Raw genomic sequence first — 9,635 nt, forward strand, 5'->3', positions numbered from 1 at the left:
TTCAAACTTACTTCTCTGTCAGAGTTTAAAATCTGCCTTTGGTAGAGGAGAGCAAGTGGGGAGGAGGCTGGGTGCGAGTGGGAAGGGATGGAGGTGACTTCCAGGTGTCACAGAATGCATGGTCAGGGCAGGGGGCAGTGGGTGGGCCAGGTTTTCTCTCCTGACACACAGGGGGACTGCTCAGACATGGGAAAGACCAAAGTCCTTAAAGCTGGGCCAGGAATCAGAACAATTTCCCACCCCATCAGCATTGCTGCTTTCTCCCTGGCACAAACTCCTCAATTTGGGCTCTCCAGGGAGTCCAAAACCAGGGAAGTGATGTGGATCATTTGCCTTTCTTCTGGCAAACTCCCCTAGAAGCAGGGATCTCAGACCCATCTCCACATCCCCTGGGCAGCTCTGCTTAGGAAGCTTTCCTTGCTGTCAGTGCTGGGGCAGGAAAGCTGCTAAGCCGTAAGGAAATAGGGAATGTCTGCAAACGAGGAATTCCACATGAAATTCGTAATATTATGTGAAAGAGGAAATAAGAAAAACCTGATACAATGACTGCTTGGGTCATGTATTTTTGTGGATTAGCTGTGCCACAGAGGAGCCCAGGCACCCTAAGAACTCCATTCCCTGCAAGCCAGAGAACATTTGTACAGCACATGATGTGGGACCGTGGCTGAAGCCAAGTTCCCTGGGATAATATCCACCCTGGGCTAGATTGGGCCATTTCCAGTGTCAACAGCCAGAGGATTAAGCATTTATCTCTGCAGAACAGGATAATTAATACCAGATCACACTTGGGGCTGTGCTGGAGCTGAGTCTGTGCCCGAGCGAGGTTTCACTGCTCACTGTGGGCAGTGGGAGGATGTCCTGGGGGCTGCCAGATGCAGGCACTGCCTTGGGCTCCTGGAATGGCACTGGGATGCCACCAGGGATGGCACTGGGATCCCACCAGGAGTGGCACTGGGGTGCCACCAGGAGTGGCACTGGGATGCCACCAGGAATGGCACTGGGATGTTACCAGGAATGGCCCTGGGATGCCACCAGGAATGGCACTGCCTTGGGCTCCTGGAATGGCACTGGAATGCCACCAGGAATGGAACTGGGTGCCACCAGGAGTGGCACTGGGATCCCACCAGGAGTGGCACTGGGGTGCCACCAGGAATGGCACTGGGATCCCACCAGGAATGGCACTGGGATGCCACCAGGAATGGCACTGGGGTGCCATCAGGAGTGGCACTGGGATGCCACCAGGAATGGAACTGGGGTGCCATCAGGAGTGGCACTGGAATGCCACCAGGAATGGCACTGGATGGCAGTGGGAGGCCACCAGGAGTGGCACTGGGATCCCACCCGGAATGGCACTGGGATGCTACCAGGAATGGCACTGGGGTGCCACCAGGAGTGGCACTGGGATGCCACCCGGAATGGCACTGGGATGCCAAGAGGAGTGGCACTGGGATGCCACCAGGAATGGGACTGGGATGTCACCAGGCTTCCCAAATGAAGCTGAGGGTGAGCTCTCCCATCGTGGCCACGTGAGGTCAGTGTTAATTTTTCACCCTTATCAGGAGCTCTGTTCCATCCAGCCAGGAGTTGGGGGAATGCAGTCAGGGTGCTGTGATTTGCCATCTGCTGGGTTTCAATGGAAAATCCAGGTTTTGGCACTTCTGGCTTTGTTGAAATAAATGAATACCATTATCCTGGCCACAGTCCAGGTCAGGTAATTTTATTCTTCCTACCTTAATGCCACTGCAGCCCCTGTCTCTGCTGGATATGCTATACTCTTTAATTCCTGTCTGGAACTTGCTTATTATGTTACAGAGTTGGGTTTTTTTCCCCTCTCAGCACCAGCCAGGCCCCAGCATTGTGCTGAGCTGCTAAAATAGGGAAAAGCTGCTTTGGATATTTGTTTGATTGTGCCTGGTGTTCTCCTGGAGCACGTCTCCTGGTTGTAAGGCTGTGGGGCTGGGAAGGTGGGTAATGTGGAAGGTGAGAGAACTTGTTACAGCCCTGGTTAATTCAGTGCCTGCTGGAAACCTGCTTTTCTCCCCTGCCAGTTCCTGAGGCTGGTGAGTGTTCATGGGAGAAACTCAGAACTCATGGGTGTCTTACCTTCCTCTCCTGTCATTTCTTCAAAGATTTTGGGAGGCTAAAATATGTCCTTCATGGAGGAAAAGTCCTCCTGCCTTCAAGAACATGTGCCATGCCCAAACCCTGCTGATCAGGCAGAGCAGCCCTGTGTTGGTTTGAGAGCCAGCCCTGAGCCCCTATTTCCTGCAATACCTGAGCTGCTTTGGAGTGCCTGCTTTCCCTGCTGGAGCACAGCTCCTTGTCTGTGTTGGTGGCTCCCCAGCCTTTACATCTCCTGCAACCAATGCATTGATTGTTTTTTTTTTCCTTTTGAAAAGTATTTAAAGTCCCCTTCTTCCCTTTCCCTTTCAATCCCACTCTTGCTCTCCCAGCCCTGCTGACGGGTGAAAGGGTTGCTCAAGCAGTACTTGAGGACAGCATCCCGTAATTCCACGGACTTCCTTCCTGTTCCCAGGCCCCTCCACTCCACCCTGGCCCTCGAGGACAAGGAGGGTTGGAGGGGCAGCAGGGGTGAGGATCAAAGCCCCTGAAGCACTGTTTAAAACACAGAGTGCCCACTGCTGCTCTGGAGTGGCGCATCTGGCAGAGCCTCATTAACCTTCTGCTTCCCCCTCCTACTCCTTTGGCCCTGAAAATCAACAAAGCCAAACATAACAAGTTGCCTGGCCTGAAGCAGCCTGAAGTGTGTGTGCTTAGTGTGAAAAAGCAAAGCCAAGCCATTGGCCAGAGCCCCTTTTCTGTGCAGGCCACTTCACATTTCTTCCCCTCCGAGCCGGAGCTCTTTAAGCCCCGATGCTCTTTAGAGTTGAGCTCTTTAACTTTCCCCCTTCCTCCCTTGCAGGCTCCATTCTGCCCTTGTCCCGCTCCTTCCGCTCCCTCTGTTCCCTTTTGTCCTGTGAGGAGGAGTCTCTTCATCCCCTTGTACTGCAGATTAAAGCTGCTCCAGCCTCCCCAAGCTGACATTTTCTCAGAGAGGCTCACAGCCAGACCCTGGGGAGAGCTCTGTGTCTGACTGCTGCTGCCTTTCTTCTCACCCCAACCTCGCTTGCTGAGCTTTCCCTGAGCAGGGAAAGGCTGTGCAGGGCAGCCCCATGTGGGCACTGCCTGGGCCCAGCAGGGCTCAGGGGGCAGGAAATTAAGACCCATGGAAATTAAGAAGTAAATAAAGAGAGGAATTAAGAGAGAGAAGCAAAGCAACATTCAGCGTGTTTGGAAAGCACATGCTGGGCTGGGGTCTGAGTTTGGGAGTCAGCCTGGCTTTATGAGGAGCCAGACCATTAACCTGGGACTCATTTCCAGAACTCACCTCCCAGCACCTAAGGGAGGCTGAAGGAGGACTTTCCACAAGGATGTGCAGGGACAGGATAAGGGGGAGTGATTATCCTTCCTTAAGCTGAAGGATAGAATTAGATTAAATATTGGGAATTGGGAATTGTTCCCTGGCAGGGTGGGCAGGCCCTGGCACAGGGTGCCCAGAGCAGCTGGGGCTGCCCCTGGATCCCTGGCAGTGCCCAAGGCCAGGCTGGGAGCACCTGGGACAGGGGAAGGTGTCCCTGCCCATGGGACACCATCACAAGATGAGCTTTAATGTCCCTTCCAATCCAAACCATTCTGGGATTTATTTTTTTTTTTAGTAGGAGATTGGGGTTTCCCAAAACCCAGAGTTCAGTTTGCATTTGTTCCAAGAAGAATGGACTCAGACACCCACAAGTGCAGAGGTAGATGCTGTTTGTGAGCTTACAGGGAATGAAGTGACTTCTGCTCCTGGGGGCTCTGTCTGTGACAGCAGCTCTCTTACTGTTTGTCATCAAATAAATGACTGTGCTCACCTCTGGGACTGCAGAGTGGATTGCTGTGCTGTTCCTTGTCCTGTGCACATCATAAAACCATAAAGGATCAAGGTAACTTGCCTAAAAGTGTGTGTTCTAATGGCAGCAACATCTTCCCTTGAGGTTTCTGTCTCATCATCAGCCTAAGTGTCCTACAGGTGTCCCAGAGCTGCTGGCAAAGCACCAAGCAAGGTGCAAATCTGCTCCTTGATGCATTTCCCAGGGAAATGGTGCAGAGTGGCCCCAAGCAGGCAGGTCCCCTTTCAGGTTTGTGTCTGATACATGAGCAGGCACTGGGGAAGGGGAGAAGCATCTAAGAGGCTTTTTGAGCAGGGAGGGGACAGGCTGGGTTCTCTCAGAGCTGCTGCATGGCTTGGCATGGTTAATGGGAGCCATTGTTTCACCCAGGTGTAAAATGGGGTTTTTACCTGACCCAGAGCTTGCAAACACCCCAACACTGCCATGCTCTGGGTGCTGAGCACCCCACCTGGCCTGAACTGGGGAAAATCATACCATACCTGTGACAAGTGAGTACATAAAGGTCAAGTTTGTTTCTGGGAGACTTCACCTGCATCCATTTACACCTGGATGCTGTTTTGCCTCCCTTGTAAAAGTGTGAAAGAGGTTTTACAGTGACTTCTGTGAGCCAGAGAGAAGTTTGATAAGAAGATCCATGTTTACTCCTGAAAGAATTTTCTACCACGGTCATTGACATAGAAACCAAGAAAGAAAGGAGGAGAAATGAGAGAAATAAGAAACCTGCAATTGTCTGTTCCAATGAGCACTTTGTCTTTCCTGACCAATGAGTAAAGTGTAAACTGAAGAGTTTTGTAAGAATGTAGAAAAAGCATGCATGCTGTAATAAAACCAGGTTTGAAGCCTTCTGGAAATGCAGTGTGTTGCTTTGTGTTGTGACTGTCTCAACTACCACATAAAAGGACAGAGATTTGATTTATCTGTGAATAAATCCACGTGTCTGGGGTTAGGAGGTGTTTGAACGGTTGAGCCCATCAGCTTTTGCTAAAATAGATGGTGACCACATATAAATAATAGACCAGTATATAATAACTTCCCATCCCTGGAAGTTCAAGGCTGGGCTGGACAGAGCTTGGAGCAGCCTGGGATTGTGGAAGGTGTCCCTGCCCATCCTCCCCATGGCAGGGGCTGGAGCTGGGTGGCCTTTGAGGGGCCTTCCAACCCAAGCCATTCTGGGATCCTGTCAGAGAGTGGGATCCTGTGGGTGAGGGTCTGCAGTGACACAGAGTCCCCAGGCAGGTGCAAAGGAGAGATGCTTTATTGCAAAAACAAGGCCTTTTTACACAGCTAGCCCATTATCAAAGTTTTAAATCATAACAAACAGAATTCAACAACCACCACACGCCACAATGTGAACTGCTATATAATTTGGTTTCCTACCTAAAGCAGCTCAGTCACTTTCCCACAGTCCTCTTCTACTCAGCTGAAGTAGCTGGCCTGAGCCATGATTTTACAAGGGTAACAAAGCCCTTATTTTATAAAGCTTCACCTATATGTGACATTTTCCCATCCTAACTGGTGCTGTCAGGCCAGCTCGTGGCACCGGTGCTCTCCCATCCCGTGCCTGAGCAAGGGCAGAGGCTTCTAGGGGCAGCAGCAAAGCTGCTTTAAAGCCACTAATGAAAGAAATGCAACTTTCCCTTTTTGGGAACTCATTTCAGGGCAGAAGCCTCCCTGATAATGAAATCAAACCAGGAGCTGGCCCCCGGAGGCTCCGGACGTGTGAACCTCTGCCATGTCGAATCCGTCTGAACCCTCCTCCGGGAGCCCCCAGCCCTGTAATTACTGCTTTCCTAGCAAGCAGCCTTTTCTTTCTCTTTGTGTGGGCCCTCTCCCGCCTCCCTGTCCCTCTGTGAGCACATAATAAGAGGATATTTGTAATGAAAATCGCCGGGCAGCAGCAGAGAACAAAGCAGGGGGGATATTGGAGGCGCTGGGCTCCCACCTGGGCCAGCGCGGTGGGCACGGCGGGCTGGGCAGCTCTGAGTGACCTCCCTGCGCCTGCACACAGGGCTGGGAGCCACGCTGGGCCCGTTCCATGGCTACCCCAGCTGGCTCCCAGGCGTGCAGCCTGATGAAGGGACAGTCTCCCCAGCAACTGTAATGGGTTTTTGCACCGTGCCCTCTAATCTGAGGGAGAAATGTCAGCGCCGTCACAGCCCGGGCTGGCAGCTCCCAGCCCCAGCCCTGCTGCTGAGCACATATCCAGCTTCAACCTTCTGGTTGCTGGGGTGAAAGGGCCTCTTCATCTCCACAGGGAGAGGCAGATGAATCCCTGGCTCCGACAAGGAACCTGCTTTTTGTTTTTATGCCCCACTCCCACCCCCCCATCCGCTTCAAGGGCTCTTTATTATGTCTTTTAATTCCTGGCTGCGAGTGGGAGGGAGAAATGAGGCGAGGGGGGAAAAGCCCTCACAGTGGGGAGAGGCCCCAGTCAGCAGTGTGTGAAAAGAGAAGGCAGCGTGGGGATTAAAAACATCAACTTCATGGGAAGTGATTGATATTTAATAGCTTCACTTGATTGCTGTGAGGCTGAGACGTGCACAGCGCCCCAAGGGCAGCCATGAGCCCTTGGAGAAGCCCACTGGACTTCCACTGGAAGGACTGGAATCCCACTTGCCTGGGGAGTGGAAGGTGTCTCTGCCCATGGCAGGAGTTTGGAACGAGATCATCTTTTATGTCCCTTCCAGCCCAAACCCTTCTGTGGTTCTGTGATAAGGGATGCCACGTCTGGGTGTCTCAGGCACTCCCACAGTGCAGGATGGGGTGAAGGAGCCTCGGGAGCTGAGCTGGGGTGACATCAGGTCAGGCTGGCAGGTCAGGGGCTCGTCCTCGCCGAGCCTGGCTGGCACAGGGTGCAGGACACAAGTCCTGGCACAGCAAACAGAGCTGAGCTCCCCTCCCTGCCATGGCCAAGAGCTCTTGTGTCTGGTTTGCTGCAGAAATCCTGCTGAATGCCCTGCCTGTAAAGGATTCTGCAGCTTGCTCGTGTTTGCAGCCACCTTCAGAGCATTAGCTCTGGGTAATCTCCTCTCCTCAGCAGATGCTCTGGTGCTCATCTGCCTCCTGTACAGTCAGGGCCACTGGAGGAATCCATCTGTGTGGCAGGAGTGTGTTCCTGCACCAGTGGCGATTTCAGCACCATTTTTATCTGATTAGGCCAACAAAAAGTCTTGGATTCCTCCCTCATCACCAGCATGCACGTGCTGCAAACACCAGCACCAAACTGCACCCTGATTTCTCACCCAGATCACCTCCCCTGCCCCTCTGGGTGCAGCCAAGAGAGGAAATCACTGTTGGAACACTGAACTCTCAGAGGATGGAGAGTGCTTCTCGTTGTTCCTGTTGTCACAAAGTGATGAAGACACTGGAGCTTTCCTGGCAGGGCTGCTGGGGGGTTCCCAGCACTGCATTTCATCTCTATCCTTGCTGTACCAAGGCTGCCCTGGACTCCAGGGCTCTATCAAGACCATTAAGCTTTTCCTTTCATCCCTGCAAGTGAATTCTATAAACTGCTTTTCTGGCTGCCACCCTCAACACGCTTCTAAACACATCCTTGCATGTTCTGAGAGGTTCATCCCAGATTCATGGGCACCATCTGAAAATCCCCCTGTCCTGTGAGGCAGGCACTCACAATGTTTTCTGGCAATATTCCTGCCAGCACCTGCCTGCAAAAGCAGGATGCATTCCTGTCCCTGCCTTGGCTCTTCTGTCTCAAGGAAAACAGCATGCAGGGAGCAAACAGCCACAATGCCCTACAATTCTTTTTTAAAGGCTGCTCTTGTCCCAGTGTGCTCCATCAACAAAAATAACCTGTTCCACCCTCCTAGGCAGGGTTCACCTGGAGCCCAAAAGCCTCTTTGGAATGGTGAGTACCAAAGTGCATCACAAAACAAGGCCTTGAAAATAACACTGATCTCTTTTTATCTGTTCCTTTCCATGCCAGGCTGGCGATTCCCAAGCCAAGAATGTCACTAACTTCTCACATTTCTCCTGGTCATTTCTGTCCTGAAACTGGAATGCAGCCACAAGTGAAAGGGGGTTGGATGCCCTCGAGATCCAGATTTGAGAGACATTATCTCATCCATGGTGGACAACAACAAGGCTGGCATGCCATCAGGCAGGATGTTCCCTGGGAGGTTCAGTGCACGTGGCAAGGCTGAACTCCACGGTGGAAAGGTCCTGGCAGCCTTGGAAAGGTTTCTCCATGGAGCTGCAGAGGCCAGGGAGGCAGAGGATGCAGGAAGGCTGAGAACAGTTCCACAGCACAATGATTAGGAATGAAAAAGTCAGATTGGATGGAGGGAAGGAGGGAAACAGGACTGAAATCTCTGCAGGAGCTGAAGAAACTGTGTTTGTTCAGTCTGGAGAAGAGGAGACTCAAGGAACACCTCATTTCTCCCTACAACTCCCTGACAGGAGGCTGTGGTGAGGTGGTGCTCAGGCTCCTCTGTCTCAAGTGAAAGGAGCAGAGGAAACAGCACAAAGTTGCATCAGGGGAGGTTCAGATACCTGAAAAAAGTTTGGCTGGAAAATCAGTCAGGCATTGGAATAGGTTGCCCAGGAAGGGGGTGGTGTCTGGAGGTGGCACTTGGGGACAGGGTTATGGGGGGATTTGGATGTTGCTGGGTTGCTGGCTGGACTCTATGATCCAGCAGGTCTCTTCCAGCTGTGATGGTGCTGTGAATTTATGCAAAATCTGCATTTCTCTGCTGTGGCTTGAGAGAAAAACGATGTGGCTGAGGGAGAGGAGCACCCAGCAGGGACCCTGGAACATCCGGGTGTGAGAGAGGCACTTGCAGGGCTGCCCTGGGGTGGCAAACACGGAACTAAAGCCACATCTAAAGCTCCTAATACCCTTTCAAAAGCTCCTTAGGCTGGCATTGTCCTTGAGAGCGAGTTCATCTCTGGTGCTTGGCAGCAGCTGTGTTTAGCCTGGAGTGCAGCACAAGCACTGGCAGATAAGGTGGCACCGGGAGGTTTTGCAATCTCTGAGCCCTCTGGGTCCTGCTGGGGCAAAACCTCAGAAGGTCCCAATTTCATCACGAGGCAAAATTAGAAAATGGTTGCAGGAGGGGAAGAAATCACATGGGAAAGAGGAGGAACAGCTTCATGCACTCATCATCCCCCCCAGCGCCGTCCCAAATCCCATTAAAGTGCCAGCTCTGATCCTGCAGGTGTGCAAGCCTGGCAGGCACTGGCAGCATTGCAAGTGTGTTTGCAGGGAGCATCCTCCTGAAACAGCCTGAAACTGCCAAAAAAACGTGTCAGTAAGTTAAGCTGCCTGTAAGAGCTGTGATGCAGGCCCCAGCACTGCAGGGACAGGTGGAGACACCTCCCATGGCTTGCAGCACCTCAGGAGGGACCCAAGCTCTTCACATTTTTTTGGAGGAACAAATGAAGGGGGACCTGGGAGCTCCTAAATCCGTGTGTCCTGCCCCACAGGGGCATTTTGAGCTGTCAGCCCAGCCTTGCTCACCCCAAGGATAAACCTTTGCTTGCACCTTGTCCCCGTGGGTGGACTTGGGGGTGACCATGCCGTGTCCTGCCATGCCCAGGTGTCACCACAGGAAGAACACAAGCACACACCACTGCTCTCAAGGTGTGAAAATAAACGTTCTCTTTCTCTATTTTCTGACTCTAGTTTTCTAGAAGTGGCAGTGGATTGGAGGGTGACAGAGCCACCTC

Source organism: Fringilla coelebs, assembly GCF_963513975.1.
Source record: "Fringilla coelebs genome assembly, chromosome: 25".
Lineage (NCBI taxonomy): Eukaryota > Metazoa > Chordata > Aves > Passeriformes > Fringillidae > Fringilla > Fringilla coelebs.